The sequence below is a fragment of the Haemaphysalis longicornis genome, unplaced genomic scaffold (assembly GCF_048455015.1).
Source record: "Haemaphysalis longicornis isolate Haplotype H1 unplaced genomic scaffold, Haemaphysalis longicornis Haplotype H1 scaffold_15, whole genome shotgun sequence".
In the NCBI taxonomy this organism is placed as follows: domain Eukaryota; kingdom Metazoa; phylum Arthropoda; class Arachnida; order Ixodida; family Ixodidae; genus Haemaphysalis; species Haemaphysalis longicornis.
In genome coordinates this window covers 16,607,896-16,624,844 of record NW_027526257.1, presented here as the reverse complement: position 1 = coordinate 16,624,844, position 16,949 = coordinate 16,607,896, and positions in this window count along the sequence as shown.

The following is a 16,949-nucleotide window of genomic DNA, read 5'->3' as shown; positions in this document are numbered from 1 at the left end:
GCGGAAGTAGGTATATGTAACCATGTAAATATTACCCCATGCTTATTTGGGTCAAGTTATTTGACATATTTTGTGGCGTTAGTTGGGGTTTTCACCTCCTGTGTCTTTACTGAGCGGGGACGAGAGTATCGCCGCTTTCGTTCGATCGCGCTTGAAGCCTCGATGGCGCTTGAGAAACCAGGATTGTGTTCGAGCGGGATCGAGCTCGATCATGATTGAAACTGCCGTGTAGCAGGGGCCTAGACGGCTTCAGGCAGCTCAGCAACTTCAGGTGCTCAATTCGTGCGGCCGGAAGGAGGAAACGCCACCTCCGCCGCCCTCTGCTGTGTTGTGACATCCGCACAAAATGGTAGAGTAATGTCACGTCCTGGTTATCTCAGTCGGGACCTGCAGGATAAAAGCAATGAAAACCGAAACAGGAATATTTTACTATTTTTGGCCGTTTTATCTGGATAATTACCACGTGCAAAGGTATTTAAATTGCTCTTTCTAGATTGATTGGGCATAGGCAATAAATAAAACAAATAAAAAGGGAATAAACATTTGCTGTCACTACTTCTTTAACGGGGCCATGAAGACAAAATATAACTTCGTTTTATTCAAAAGATTCCGTGTTATGCAGTGCCCCCAGCACTTGTCCGGAAGCAAACGACGCTTTATTCACGGTGAAATTGATACATTTAAATTAAGTTTTTTGATTCTCACGCCAAAACGTTTTTCAACGATGTTTGCAATGACAGGGTGTCTACGAAGTTGACTTTCTCAAACTCCCTGAGTTTTCCAGGTTTCCCCTGTGTCTTTCTGATAAATTCCCTGAGTGACACAGAACTCTGTTTTACGTGAACATGGGCTTACACCACTTCAACCGTTGCTTTTGTCCTCTAAAAAGCACCCTACAAAATGAAACATGACATAATAAATTTTGAATGCTAACCAGTAACGTTTATCTTATTCAGAAAGAAAATTTAACGGAGTGGTAGTAAATTTCACAGTGAATGAAATATGCTAAACGGGCTAAAACCATACTGCCATGTTCAACGCTCGCACTCAATGCCTCAGTGCATTTTACTGCTTTAAAGAATTTATTTTGGTTTAGATGAGGTATCTTAAACACCATCACGTTAAGTGCCCTTAAACACCGTCATACTTCTAGCATCAAAGGGCTGCGCAGGATGAGCGGGAACAGTTTATTTGGGATTTACACTGGAAATTAGAAAACCCTCAACTACACCCCGCTATGGTGACTCCACGTAGAGTTCTTTTGGTGCACAGCGAAAGCTATGGAGCCGAAACATGCTGTCTTTCTACGCAGCGGAATATAGTGACAGCTTGCAGTTGATAGTAACCATTACAACGGGGTACAACGTCGATATTAAGTACTTAAGACTTATTTTGAACACAGCTGCGAACTTTTAAAGTTGAAGATGAAGACAAATGTGTTTTTATTACGCTAGATTCACAACTCAAGGACTCGTAACGTGCGTAAACAAACTAGAAAGCAGAGTGGATAATGCCTGGATAAAGCCCTATCAATTTGTCATGAGCAGTACAAACAACCTTTCACTTAATTTGTAATCTTTCTTAAATTGTTCGATATGCTGTCAATATAGGTATTGCAGTCAGTCTTTACCTGCCTAGCAGCTTTTTTTGCCAGTTTTCTGTAGTCTCTTGCCGGCAAGCAGAGACTCAGAGATGCATTTAGCAGTTTTTACAGGCAGCTTTAAACCTGGTGGGAATGACCAACAAACTGCGACTCCCATGTCTAGTGTCACCCTTGTTATTGTTACTGTGTTATATTTCGTTGTGCTTTGGACCAATGGATCCCAGGGAAGACTAATGTAATGGCGCATTTGACAAACTTTTAATGGTAAATGGCTGCAGTAGCTTGCGTGTGTGTGATGTGTAGTGGCAACAAGCGTGATTGTTTGTAAGAGCAAGTTGAAAATCTAAAACCTGCATTTTATTGACTGAAAATATTTAGTAAAACTCTCTCATTTCGATCTGAAGCAGGTGAAATATTTGAGCAATCACAGAATGTAAAGGTCACATCGATGAAACAGAACTAAAGTGATCATTCACAAATCAAAATCGCAAAATTTCTATCACACCAAATTTCTGCGTTAAAAGAACCCTCAAGCTCCTCAACTTTTCGGGTGGCAGCAGGCTGCCGGAGTGTTGTGAGAGTTCTGGCCTCAAGTTTTATTTTGCTGTAGCGCAATCACGACAGCGTGTATCAGGACGGGTATTGTGAGCGATAAGCGAAGCTCAGCATGTAAAAAAATAACATGTACTCGTAAGCATGCCGTTTTACCCATGGTGTGAAATCGCTGCATTGACATTGTGTTTGTTGTTGCTGTGCCTCCTTTCTCTGTACACTTTGGTAATGCTTGAGTTGTGTTTCCTGACTGGCAGTGTTCAAGCTAGCCCGTGTCCGCCCTGTTCATTGAATTCATTGCAAGCTGTTTTCTAAATTATGTTGTGTTTCCTTACTGGCAGTGTTCAAGCTAGCCTGTGTCAGCACTGTACTTCAAATTCATTACACATTGTTTTCCAAAATATGTGCAGGAAGCTTCACAGGCCATGTAAACCCTCCCCAGCACATGGAACTCCAAACGATAAGAAGACAGCAACACCGTTCTGACATGCTGCGGAAAGAGCTCCGGCACACAAGAAAACCTTTGGAGTTGCAATGCAGGTACTGCCGAAGAATGATATGAAAGCAGTTTAACCTCATTTTCTTGATTCATGTATATTTCCCTGACGCGGATATAAACCATGTTTATTTTTGTGTGGTAAGTTACTACGTGGAAAAAAATACGGAATTCAGCGCATCATCCCAGATTAAGGCGCATGGTTCCAGTACTCCCTCAGGGTGTGCTTGTCCGTTTTGGACGTTTGTATGGTCGCTGCTGTACATCAGCTAGCACCACACACATAGCTAATGTACCTTTACAAAGTGCAGCCTGTCTAGTTTTGAGTGATATCAATAATATTTATCTAATTGTATGAGAGACAAATCCAAACTTCAAACTCGTGAAATCTTATTTTGCTTCACTTGCCTCTGTATTTTCGAAGAGTTATAGAAAACAATTCAACAGAAATTGGAGAGTTTTAGACATGCCAAATGGTGGCAGCATGACGGAATTAAATTGGTTTCAAAATTTCTTCATCTTTCTGCTAAAAAAGTCTAAAAAGGGAAATTCACTACCTGATAGTTACATGGCTCAGTGAACAGCAGTGATAGTGACACACGTTGGCTGTAGACTCGCTTTTTTGCTGTCAGAATTTGGCTTTGGCTGCAATTATTTGGAATTTTTTTTAAATTGCGAAGCTTAACATATTGCAATATACATACATACACGGTTCCACATTTTCAACGCTGACTCAAACTAAGCATGCAAGTTTATTTCCACATTTAGACTTCAGCCGAATTTAAAGGTCCAGCCAAATTTAAAGGTAGGAAAATATGCGAACAGTCAACACGTGCAAGCTGTTATTCTTCTGCTTTAAGCTGGGTAAGGCTACCTGTTAATCAATTTTCTTTTGTTAGCATCTGTTGCAAAAAGGCAAACAGCCTTTTAGCATACAGGTGAAAACCTTTTTTGCTGAAAACAATTTGCTGTCATCACGTGGTCAATTGGCATGTCTTCTGAGCACACAGAAAATTTCCTTCCTTTACATTGAACAGTTTTGCATAATTCTTGTTGAATGTACGTACACGTGATCCGAAATTTGATTTTACTAGTTTAAAATTAAGAGCTTTTTTTCACTTGCAATAGATTTTAAAAATAGTATTTTATATCAATCAACTAGATCAGCTGACCATTCAAATGATTTCTACGTGTGTGCTACAAAGTGATGCCTCACGCTGGCTGCTTCAAAAGTGGCTGCACACCCTGGGGGATTGTGGCTGCCACATTAGAGGGGCCATGCAGACAAAATACAAGTTTGTTTTATTAAAAAATTTGGGGTTTTATAGTCTCCTTAGTGATTGTCCGGCTGCAAATGATGTTTTACTCGCCAAAAAATTCATCAATCCAAGTTAAAATTTTGATTCTCCCGCCAACTCATGTGTTTTGTTACGGCGGCCATGACAGCTCAAGGAAGGGTCTTCAAGCGAAATTCAAGTGCGCCGTACCATCTTCAGCGGACTGCGGAGCCTTGTTTATCATCAATCCTCTTAGATCTCGCCACCGTACTGTCTTCACCTTTGCTTTGTTTTTGACTGTATTTGCACCTGGCTTGGTTTTATTACGGTAGGTACTAATTGTTTCGTGAAACATTTGGTACGTCTACAATTAGGGTCACTTAAGAAAATCGCTTACACCGATCGACCAGTGTCGTCTGAGAACCCCAAAGCGCCGCAGTGCTGTGCTGCAATAACAAGCATAGTGCGCGCAGTAGTTAACAGCAGTACGCACTTGTTCTTCTTTCGTAACTTGCATTGTTTCACCCCACCTAACTTAGGCGAAAATAGCTCATTCTGCGAGCTTGTAAGCCCTGCCTAACTTGTGTTTTCTTTTGCTGGCCTTAGGCAATCATGCGGCTGTGCGCATGGTATCATATGTTCTAGTGAGGGAAATGAGTTAGTGAGTCACATGACCATTCCCTTCTTTCCTAATCATGTAGCTTATTTGAGTGAAGTTTACGTTTAAAGTGGTGTCAGTATGATTCTACCGAGGCAATTTAGATAATGGAACGAACTTGCGTTTTGTCTGCATGCCTTTTTAATGGCTTTGCGTAACTTTCTGTGCACTAATGTGCTTTTCCTGTGTCCTGAAACCTGTTTCACCTTATGGTATTTCAGAAAGTACAGCACTTTCAGACATTATTCTTTATGCTATAAGTTTCATAGAAATTAGGATGCCCCTAATTGTAAATGAACTATTCAGATGCGTGGCGCTTTTCATGATGCAAAAGAGATGATTCTTATCTTTCTGTACGTAACTTGGGCTACCTTTTGAAATTTTTCATGTGAAATTTCACTTCTGCTTCAGCTACTGAAATTATTTGTCAGAAACAGAAGCATAAGTCATGCATGAGGCTATAAAGAACTTTTATTTGTGGTATTACAAGTGTATGGTGTACCTTTAGAGTGCTGCTTGATTTTGCCACTGGAGGCTGTTATGTATGAAATTTGTCCAATAAAATGGTTTTGCAAGGCTTTTACACAGAGTTGTAATTGTGCACCTGAGTGGTGGAAAAGCTCCATTGCAATGGAATGTTGAGCTATACCCACATATATTAATCAAATGTGTCCTGAGAAGGACCTACGAACAGCTTTTTGGAAAATCCCAAAAGTTTCGTTTCTTTGTTCTACATGCGATGTTAGACCTCCCAGCAAAGTCCTTGTCTGGGACATCCCAGAGAGGTCTTTTTGTGTATCGCTTGGGATGTTTTTGAAACTTACGTGGGATGTCTTAAGGAGTTCCCAAACTCCCAGGTGGGACATCCCTAGCAATTACCTAGGATGTATGTGCGTTGTCTGGGTAACCACAGAATCGTCCATGAGAAAGGGGAAACGTTTATTTCATACGTGAGTTTTTATGTACAGAAAAGCAAATGTATGCACACGCCTCAGAGAGACCAGACTGTCAGTCTCTGATTCCTTAAGCAGTCGAGCTCATGTTACATCTGAACCACCCACATTTGCCAATAATACGCTGTCACCTTGTGGCAAGCTGTCGAGTATGCTGCACTCGGTCACATTCCTGTGGCTTGTCCTGCCTCTCCAGCCTTCACAAATAAGTCATGACTCGCTGTCAGGCAATCCCAAATAGAAACTTAGCAGTATTGTGATTCTTGTAGCTAGACCACGACTTTGCACTAAAGATGGCCTGTCAATAAACACTTCGAAACCCATGCTACAACTGCCACCAAAGTTCCAAATGCCTGTTTGAAGCACGTGGGCACGGTGTGCCATAGGTATCCTTGTTCTGGGCCCTTCTCAATGTAAGCAGGTGCACATAACGTTGAGCCTCCAGCACTCCACAATCCTTGTCCGAGTCGCTTTACTGACCTGCAGAAAAGAGGAGGGGCTGTGTAAATAGTGGCACAGTTGCACGCCGTGTCTTCAAACGCAACTACAAGCTACACCATTTTGTTTTGAATGTCCTGTTATGTATGTACATCTTTCACAAGCATTGTAGTTCTAACTCAGGGCCCTGTGAACAAAAGGGCAGCCAGTAAAAAAAAGAAGCATGAAAACATGACTGAAAACTTGGCATGAAAAATTAAGACCTCCAGCTGTGTCACCGATGTCAACACATCCATTCACACTGCCATTATTTGTACAATTTGTGCTGGAAGGTTGCTGTACTGAGCTAGGGCCTGCAACCGGTGCTTCTTTTCGTCGGCTCTCATAGACCGTCATTTATGCCTGCAACAATTGTACAAGAATTCCTCACCCTGCATCTTATGCGATGGCAATGAAAATATCCATGGCACAACAGCACACATTTTCATACACATAAACATAACATGGCAGCATTGAGAACAATGCCCCACAGTGTAATAGGGCACAACATCTGCTTTCTGCTGTCAGTACTGCTGTTGCAATTAAACTGGTAGATGTAATAAAACACCAGGTAGAAGATTCACCTCACTATGTACTGCACTTGTCTCATAACCACTAGGCAGACAATCCGGATACCATGTGTCCAACTTGCGCTGCAAAGAGTGAGCAAATACCTCAATCGAAGCAGCTTTCATGTAGCTTAGGTAAAGTCTTAGAGCCCAGCGTTGAGTTAGTGTCATCTATCAGGCAGCCTAGTTTCCCTGCAAAATGCAAGCAGACGCAGAATTGTTGGCGGCGATAAGAGGAAACAATCAGGACATCGAGGGGTTTTATGTAATCAGCGCCGAGTCATACGGTGCATGTGGGAACATAACAGCGTACGTTTCGAGCTTTTTCATAGAAAATTCAAGCTGACATCGCTTCGCACTTTCCCCGTGGAAAAAAATTCGCGCCCATCCACCCTGTGAATCTGGTTGGAAAGCAAAGTGGTAAAGGGTACCCACAACGATTACCCTTGCGACGTCACTAAATTCACTCACGTCGCTCTACAAATAGTGAAACCAGAGAGAATTGAAATGCATTTAACAACACCATTTATTACTTGAAAGAGAAATTCTTGGTAAGGGTAAATCATGCACGATGCATGAACGGTGGTTGGTTGAGTTGTATGTAGCACATAGGTGGAAACTCTTTTTTTATAAAATTAAAGGAAAATCAAACCCGGTGTTAGATGATATTACTTCTCCGTCTCTGCCACCGCGCACGGAGGCGACGAGATCGGCTGCAGGAGGGGGAGGAAATACTTCTACTCAGATTTCCGAACGGCCCAAAGTGCGGCGCAGGGAAGTGGTTCCTTCTTCACTGGAGCCCATATGCAGTTCTCGCCGCCTGTGTTCTGTCCATCAGTTGAAGCTAGGTAGGCAGAGAGGGGCTGGACAGCAGCATCTCCAATTGCTTTTGTTGGGTAGTTGACGGAAAGAGAAGACGGTGCTCAAGGCTAAAGTAGCACACCCCGATTATGTGGAGGACTGCTCCTACTTCTGAGGAAAATTTACATTCTGCGTTGTAGCAATTCGGGTGCTATAAGTGAAGACGTGTCAGGTGTGGGAAGGAGCCAGATTGTATGAGCCGTAGGGTAGTTTGTTGTTCTCTGGAATGCTTAGGGTAATGCGAAGGCAGGGTCTGTCTCTGAAGGCGATAATGCTGGGTTATGTCCCTGAACGTGACAAGCGGATGACTGTCCTTCTGCAGCTCTGTAGCACGGCGGGTAAAAGCGCAGGCTTGTTGGTGGGCGTATTCCTTGCCATCCAAGGAAGCGTGAGCGGGTGTCCAGATGAACTGAATGTAATTGTTTGGGGAGTGGTTTTTTACCACATGCCGTGCAAGTCGGGATATCCAACCCGACTGGTAATTCCGGTAGGCTTGTTAGGAATCGGTGACTACCTTCCGAACCCCTGGTTGAGTGACAGCCAAGGAGATGGCTGCCTCTTCTGCGGCCATCATGTCTTTGGTCTTGAGTGAGGTACACGCAAGGATGTTGGTTCTGAAGGTAGCCACAATAATGGCGTATTGCTGCCCTCGATGTTGGGAGTCGTCTGTGTAGATAACTGCATGATCCCCACCGAGGGTAGTGCCGAGCGCTTTATTCCGTGCTTGCCGGCGACCCTCGCCGTATGAGGGGTTCATATTTCTAAGCAAAGGCGGCATCTTTGGTTCTTGTCGCCAAAAGTCCTGGAGTACAAATCTCAGCAAAGTGGCACTCTGTGCTGCCCAGAAAATCTGATGAACGATGCGGCGACTCACCGCAGTTCTGCTCAATCGGAGCTTCTGGTTAGAAAGAGGGCCCTTTATCAGCTCTTCCACCGTGTTGTGGAGCTCCCTGCTAAGCAGCATCTCTGTGGACGAACCTCATTTGAAGACCAATGGCATACTCAACCGCCTTTCTATCCTTTTACAGCATCTTTATGTCCTCCTTGCCGAGAAGAAGACGGGGGGTTGACGTAAGGGATTCTCGAGAGGGCAAAAGCTTCAAATAATCCAGCGGTATCGGATTCTTTGAGCCCTCGCTTCTTGGTGGCAACTCGCCTGGTCATGTGTATGACTTGATTGATTATGCGTTTAAGGCGCTGCAAGCATACGTCACTCTTGGTGTTGGCCAGGAAATCTAGGTCCAGGGTGTTGATGCAGGAGCTTGGAGTGATGGCCTGGCCATCAAGGAGTATTTGATTGTGTTCCTTGATTTGTCGTTTAACGGGAGCGCGGAAGACGAGGAGCTGTGATTTTTTACGTGAACATTGGAGGCCACAGGCTTTAGCACATCGGCGTACTAGAAGTCAGATGCTATGCGTTGGTGTGAGCTTCCTTTAAATTTTGTAACTCTTAGCACATACTCAAGGCGCGCACAGGGCCCCTAGACGTGCCGTGGGCGGACCGCACAGCGGCGCGAGAGGTCGCGTGACGCTTTCACGTGGCATTCAGCGAGAATGCCAGGGGGTAAATCCGTAGATGTGCTTGGTGAGTGCACCCCTGTCTTCTCTGTTTCCGCGTGGGCTCGTAGCTAAATCGGTAAGACAACGGGCTCTCGCTGCTTTAGTTTATCAGTTCTAAGTTTGATTCCTGGCTGTCCCAGTAAATTCTTTTATTTGTTCGCGGGAGTTTTCTGTTGACACCAACGGTCGCGAAACAACCCTTGGGGGTAGAGGTAAAAAGCTTTGCCCTAAAAAACCCGGTGATATAGCAGGTGATTATGGCAAGGGGGACACGGACTGTCAGATGAATTTGCTGTTGATTGCATGACTGCGAGCACCTAAGCTCGGCGATTGTCGCTGCGGATTGTTCGTGCGCGTCGTGCATTCGCCTAATCGTTATGATGATTAGGCGAATGCACTTATCACCTTTATATTACGCAACTCAACCCTATTAGCGCGCACACGCAACATTAGGACCAGACAGCATCGTTCATTTCATTTTTCTGTTGTTTTCAGGCCCAGCAAGATCGCGCCCAAGAAGCAAAGTGAGAAGCTTGATACAGTGCTAGCGCGCTGAGCACGCACGAAAACAGCGCATGCACACGCGGAGCTGTAAATATACTTACCATAAACGAAATGATCGCAGTAAACTTTGGTGTGTACCTTGTCTGTTGATGCCGCCGCCGTTGACGGGACGAAACCACAGCGAGTGCACTCGGCGCGACGCTTTGTCGACATCTCTTTCGTATTGTGCACAGCTTCAGACGCCAAAGGGAAGCTCACCAGCTGATCGTTTTCACATCCACCTCGATCGCATCGACGTGTTGCAGCCGTGTACTTAGTACTGAAGTACTATTAACCGCCACCCACAAGCTGCTAACCAACAAGCACACCAGAAAACTACCGCCAACGTTATGGCAGATCGCCGAGTCGCCCTTCCCTCAAGGCCTTGCGGCATCGCGGCTGAACCGCTTGTGAATGCTCCCTATACAGCATTTTCCTTGCTAGAGGTGGGCGCCGCCATATTGATCCTCCTCTCCCGGTGCCAGCGCCGTCTACGAAGCTGGCCTCGTTGGGCTGTTAAATGCTCCGTTCTCTCCGAGCGCCTCTGTTGCGTCCGTGCGTTTCGCGAAGAACCAGCAGTTTGACTAGCGGTTGCAGTGCTTGTGCGTGTGTGATGTTTTATTTTTATCATCTGTGGAAGTGCTGTTAAGGTCCGAACTCGCTGATAGCGCGCCGGGTGGCGACCCCGGGTGTTGCCAGCAGCAGTTGCCGTGGAGGTTGTGCCGGGGGCACTGCACAAATTCCTCCACAATCCCGCGATGCTAACGCTAATGGTACGGCGCCAGTGGACGCAACAGTCTATATCGGTGAGAAACTATGTACATTATAGACGCAGTTTTCGTGATGTTGACCGATTAATCATGTCTACGGAAGCGCGGACGTCGAATGCGGAGTGATCACAGCGTGTACGTCCCGCTGAACCGCGCCCGCGATGGTCGCTCGACGACGTGATTACCACGCCGTTCCGTTGACATCGCAATACAGAAATCACCTCTTCGATGATACATTATTATCGTCACGAACTGGACTGTTATGACGGTTGCTGAGGTGTATTAAATAAATGGGCTGAAAACCAAGAATACGACTGCCAACCAGTCGAACTACTATGTCTAGGTTGTGATCGCGATTGGCCAAAACTCTGTACAGCCTACGCGCACTTTCGTTCGGAGCCGATCTTTGTGGACTCTCCGCTTGTGCCGTGGACGCCTCACGCGATCACTGCGCTGTTTTGTAGTTCTAGTACTTTAGGTTCTGCGAAAATGAATAAGAATGAGAAACTTTTCCATTATCCGCGTTGCGTCCGGGTTACGTTTATCGAGCCGCATTTCCTCGTTTTATCTGCCTGCTTGTCCTGCTATCGACCGATGAGGTAGGTAATCTTTTGTTACCGTTTGGCGGTGTAATGCGTTCGCCTGAAAAAAGTGAGCGCTGCAATTTTTTAAACGTTGGATTGTATGAAAAGGGGGTTTAGTGGTAACCCGATGTAATGACTGAGCTATGTGTCCTTCTTTAATTTGAAAAAGGTTCATGAAAGACTGAAGTGATTATAGTTTTATAGTCTTAGAGATAGAGTTAATTGTAGCTCTTGAGGTAGTCTCATTTCGTCCATATCCCAGCTTTGTGTCTGAGAAATCAGTCATTGAATAGGCGCATCCTGTTAATACAAAGAATGAAACAGTTGGCACAAGCTAACAGACCCCCCACATTTTATTCTTCCTAATGAAAACCCTGGTTACTACGCCTGTACCACAGATCCCCCTTTTCGTTGCACCACATTTACTGCCCATTGCCACATTTCATGCGAGGTGCCACAAGGGCAGTGCAGAGTGACTACTGCATACCTTGCTTGTAATGATCATTCATGATGAGTGGTGCACTTGGCTTTTCCATTTTTTCTCGCACATGCTGACACTATCCACCATGACCCAGTTAACCTTTGTCGTACACCTTTCTTTTTCAGGCGGAGTCTCGTACACCCACCCCCTACGTGTCACATTTTGGGTGGACGATATCAAGCAGTGGCCTAAAGTGTCGGTGGCAAATGTAGTTTGCTACCTTGTGCAGAGCAAGGCTTGTGACCTGAAAGAAGCTGAGGATTTCAAAAGCCTGGACTCGTACAACTACGTTTAGTGTGGGTGGGTAGGGCAGATTCTGTCCTACAAACTCTTCTCAGACATAACTTGTGTCTAGGCAGATGTGCGGCCGTCACAAGCAGTGAACAAAAAGTCTTTCACAGCGTGGGCAGTCATTCAAAACAGTGGCCCAATTCTGGACCACTGGCCGGACAGGCCCGGGTATGTAGCCATGTTGGGGCCGTCTTGTGGAAAGTCGAGATGGCGGTTGAGCTGGGGCTCACTGGGCATATGTGCACCGATCTTGCTGCGGTGTGGAACAGGGGGACAACTAGGAACGTAGAGCCTGGACTTGTGGAAAACATGAACTTAAAGCTCAAGCGTGCCACCGTGGACCCCGAGCCAGACCAAAGGCAAATGAAAAAACAAAAAGTGAAGCATTTCGGCAGCAGGAGGGAGCTTGTCGGAAATGCCAAAAGCTCTCTATTTAAGGATCTGCTCCTTGGAACAGATTGCTACATTCACATTTACCTTGAGATAAAGAAATTGAAATCAGTGCCTTACATGATGAAGGTGCACCAAGCTGCATGCACAGTAGTGGAGAACTTTGAAATAATTTAGACTACCTGTGAATCTTTACCTTGTACCGAAAAATTACACATGGTTGTTCTTTGTGGGCTCCGTTAAAATAAAGAACAAACTCTCATACTTGGGATGTCAAACCATAGCCTTGTACACAAAAGCAAACACTCTGCTTGCAGAACCACCATTGCAAGTGGTTTGCTTAAGTATGCTTTCACTAATCAGCAATGTGAAATGAATAAGCGGGGAAACATTCAGTTGGGATGTTTTGCAGCGTACACCGCTTAACTCAGGACAAACTTTTACTTGATTGCATTTGATATTCAATTCTGAACAGCTCATGCATGCGATGTGCTTTCAGTAAGAAATTAAAGGGACACTGAAGTGAATTTGTCAAGCTCCCGTTTTTGCTTTCACTGCGTAGACTGGCTCAAATTAGCACACTTTTCATCGTTTATCCGGTTGACAAATCGGTAATTATTTTACAAAGCGCGAAAGAAGAAAAACTACCATGCGCGGTTTGCGGCGGCCGCACCAACTAAGGCTGTGACGTTGGGAGGAGGGGCGCCGTGATTGGACGATGCCCAAAGTTAGCAATCAAACAAGTTTCGGTTTCGGTTTCGGTTCTGTAAAACATAACCAATGGCGTTGTTGGATGGGCATTCTCAATATCTCAATAATCATCGTACCGCGCTTCTGCCATGTTGTCGGCTGTAAAATGCACAAGATAAGCCTCCCAGGACGGCTTGTAGTCGTAGCAATCACTAGCCGAGACCTACGCAGTGCATGAACGCCCTCCGCGTTCCCGCAGACGCCCAAATGTCATGCGCTTTTCCCCCATATTTGGAGCTTGCCTCCCTCATGCCTGTATCGTAAAATGCGTGTTCGCACCAGGCCAAGGGTCTGTTCATTCTGGCCTGTGCCCACTGCCTGCAAGCAGTCGGTGCTTATGGCAACAGCACGCCAACGAGAACTCGCTAGCGCGCCAGTGCCGGCTTGCGCGCGTTTTGTGAACTAGTTCGTGTAGCCATGAACGTTGCGGCCCAAAAAAAGGTGAACTCAATATAGAAAACATCGGCGGAAAACAAAAAAGTTAAGTTACAAAAAAAAAAGCACGTACCCGCGGGGTTTCGAACTCGTGACTTGCAGAACACTTGCGGTGACATACCTAGCACCCCAGACCACTGAGCCACGAAGCGGGATGCGAAGGCCTTGCTATTATAGGGTATATATTGTACAACCGGTTTACACTTTTATTTAGTTTTGGCATTTCAAGCAGCTTAGGTGACTATTTGTTGTACTGCGCTCGTGCAGTAAGCGTCGCCCGAGTTTCCACAGTAGCTCACGTCTAGCAATTGCATTTCGTAGACAGAAAAGCGTTCGCAGATGCGTAGTCGTGCTCCTGACCGCTGTGCTTGTTCGCCCAGCACACAAAAGTGCTTCCCGCACCCTAGTTTTACGCTGTACGGCAAACATATCAGTTGATTTTATTTCCTTAGTACCTATATTGACTTCGCTGACTCTTCTCCTGCCTTCAAGAGGCCTTATATTTTCCTACTGGCGTACCAGTCAGCGAAGCGTCGCATGTGCGCTTGTGTGAAGCGGCCTTGACTTGGAGCTAGATACAGTGTACAAACAAACCAAGTAAAGAAAGGCACATTCTTCCATTCACAAACGTGTCCTGGCTTCGTTTCAACTAAGCGAACGAATTGCGACCAAGCAATTTTTTTTAACCTCCTTGATTGCGACGACCCGCCGGCGGCCGGCGGACGAAACGCTGGGCCGACTGACTCTGTCTGAAGGCCGGGGAGCCGTGCAGTAGCAGGCCAATGCTACTTTTTCTAGTTTCGGTTCTATTATTGCGCGCCTAGAGGCAGTGGCGCTGGGGAAACACTCCTCCGCTCATTTTTTTTCTTTTTGCTTCTCTCCGGCACGACTGGGGGCGCGCATGCGCGATAACGGTCACCGCAGTTGCTGCTTGCGCACGGCGGGGAGCAGCGAGCTGTGAGGCCGGCGCGCGTCTCATGTAATGGGCGATTTCTCGTATGTGCTCGATGTGCTCCCTCGGACATTACGGTGGTGCAAAAGGGACGCCAAGAACACCAGGGTGAATCGTAACGCGAAGACTCTTTGAGTGCTGTTAGCAAAAGGTGAGAACGTCGTTCGTATGCCGTACGTGAAGCTGTGCTGGAGCTGAAGGATAGGACTTGTGTCGTGCGAGTGCTGTGCTTGAAGACAGACAACCTTGTCTGTGTTATATTGGTCATCGGTGTTTCTCGCCGCACGTTGCGTTCGCGCACGTAACGCGAATAAAGTGTTCAAGTGATATTCGAGCTGGCGTCGTTACTGCTCAAGCGGCGTGGCTTCGTGCCGTCGGAGCGAGGCTTCCCGTTGGAGGCAGCGGGGTGGCGGCGGCGGTTTCTGGGTGGGAATGGGGGGGACACGGGGAGGGGGGAAGGAATCCAACTGGCATGAGAGGGGAGAGCATTACCTCTCCCCCACGCAAGCTGCGCGCCCTCGCATTGTTGCCATGGCAATTATAACGCCTTCAAGGCCAACATGGCGGTGGGGTTGCTGGGGCAACAACAACGCAGTAATGTTTCCCCAGGCTCACCAGGGGAGAATATGCCGCATGAGTCGCAATTAGCCCGGACGCTGGCTTGAAGGCGAAGAGTCCGCCTCCTGGCAGTAGCGCGCAGCCAATTGCCAGCTCATCCCCTCCTGACGTCACACGAAAACGCCACAGAAAATGGGCGAGCGTAAAGAGAGGACAGCATTTTCGAATTAGTTTTTTTACTAAATAAAATCGCGTAAACGCGCCTAGAGTGGTCGAAACATGACCTGGGGACTCCGGACTACAATTTGCGCTAGTAATCCCGCAATGTTTACATATCACTTCAGTGTCCCTTTAACATCAGTAAAAACATCTGTCTTGTGAAATGCAGGTACGCTCCTCACAGCACACTTTCTGCTCAAAGCAAAACTACCGTGGAAGGTGACCAAGAGCCTGCACCACATCTGCTGCAGCAAGCTCGTCCTGAAAACTTGTCCTTTAAAGGACACTAAAGTGTAATAACAGGTTGCTGTGTATTGTTATTCTGCCTAGAGCACAAGCGTGCCGCTGACGGTGGCAATACGTGTCCAAACACACAAACAGGTGTGGGCACCTGTGCAATTTTTCTATATGGCTTGTGATGTCTGATTGCAAAAAGGGATGGACAGAGCTTGGTAATGGACTTCCATAGACCAGTCAACTACATGTATTGGAATACACCTGCGTAACGACATTTAAAAAGCTGTACAACACTCATTGTAAGCATGATCCATAGGCTGCCTTGCTTTACTGCAACTGATGGTTAGTTGCACAAAAAACTAAATTTTCAGCAGTACTGCATGATAAGTTGTTTGGACAGTTTGCCTGCCTTTGTAAAGTAATCTAGGTTACTTAATGTTGTGTTACCTCTTATACAGTTAAGCCGACCCTTTTCTGCATATTTTACATTGTAGTACCAGCACTTGTTACGGGTCAGTACTTAATAAATACTCGTTAATGATAAAAAGCAGTTGAGGTAAAATCATGCTCTTCATATTCATCTGTCTGTAGGTGGTATTTCTGTCTACAGACGGATGAATAAGTAAAACATGGCGGTATTTCTGTCTACATGAAAAAATGTCCCCTCTCAGCATTAACAAAAGTGTTTTGTTTATCTTTCCTCAATGCCACAGTTGCCCGGGGATGCTAACACAACCATGTTCAGTGGCCCAGCAGAGGACATGGCACCCAGTGACGCGGACTTTCACATCACTGTTGAAAGACCACTCTGCAGGCTTAAGCTTCTATTAGCGAGAGCAGCAGGCAGCCAAGCAGAAGCAAGCATCGACATTGTGAGAAGTTTGAAAATTACTATGGAGGACTCCTTGGCTATCGAAGCTGCTACGAGAGCACAGCGAGACAGCTCTGCATGGTTTTTGCACCGCAGAGGTCGGATCACTGCTTCTGTTTTCAAAGATGTGTGTAGATCAAAACAGATCAAGTGCACGACACTTGCGAACAAAACACTGGGTACAAAGCAAGTAAATAGTCTGGCCATTGAGTATGGCATTGGCAATGAGCAGCTTGCAAAGGAGCGAGCTTTTGATGCTTTTAAAGCTCAGCATAAGGATGCCAGGGTTGAAGAACACGGGTTGATGATATCACCCGAGTACCCACATCTTGGCTGCAGCCCAGATGCAGTTCTCTATTGTAGCTGCCACTCCGCACCTGTACTGCTAGAAGTAAAGTGTATGTTTGGCCTTCGGGATGTCGACCGCACTAAGCTGTTATTCGAGAGACAAAAGAAGACAGACTTCTGCTTAAATGCCGCTGGTATGCTAAAGTCGACGCACGGGTATTTCTACAAAGTTCAAGCCCAGATAGACTTGAATTTTGTAGGAAGTACACAGTGCTACCTGTACTTGCACACTGACAAAGGTGGCGCTTTGGTCCTTGTCCAGAAAGATGAAAGCTTTATGGACACTCACGCAGACACACTCGAGAGCTTTTTTTGCAATGTGATAGTGCCAAGGTTGTAGAAAAACCAGTGCGACGTCTAGTTTTCAATTTCTCTGTCCTTGCAATGCAGTTGTGTCCATGTCCGTGCTCTTGATGCAAAAACGAAGTTATTACTCTAGAAACGTTATTTGACCACATTCAGCCACAACAACAAAGTTTTTTTCGCACAAGAGGGGCACCGCACTAGAGCGCTA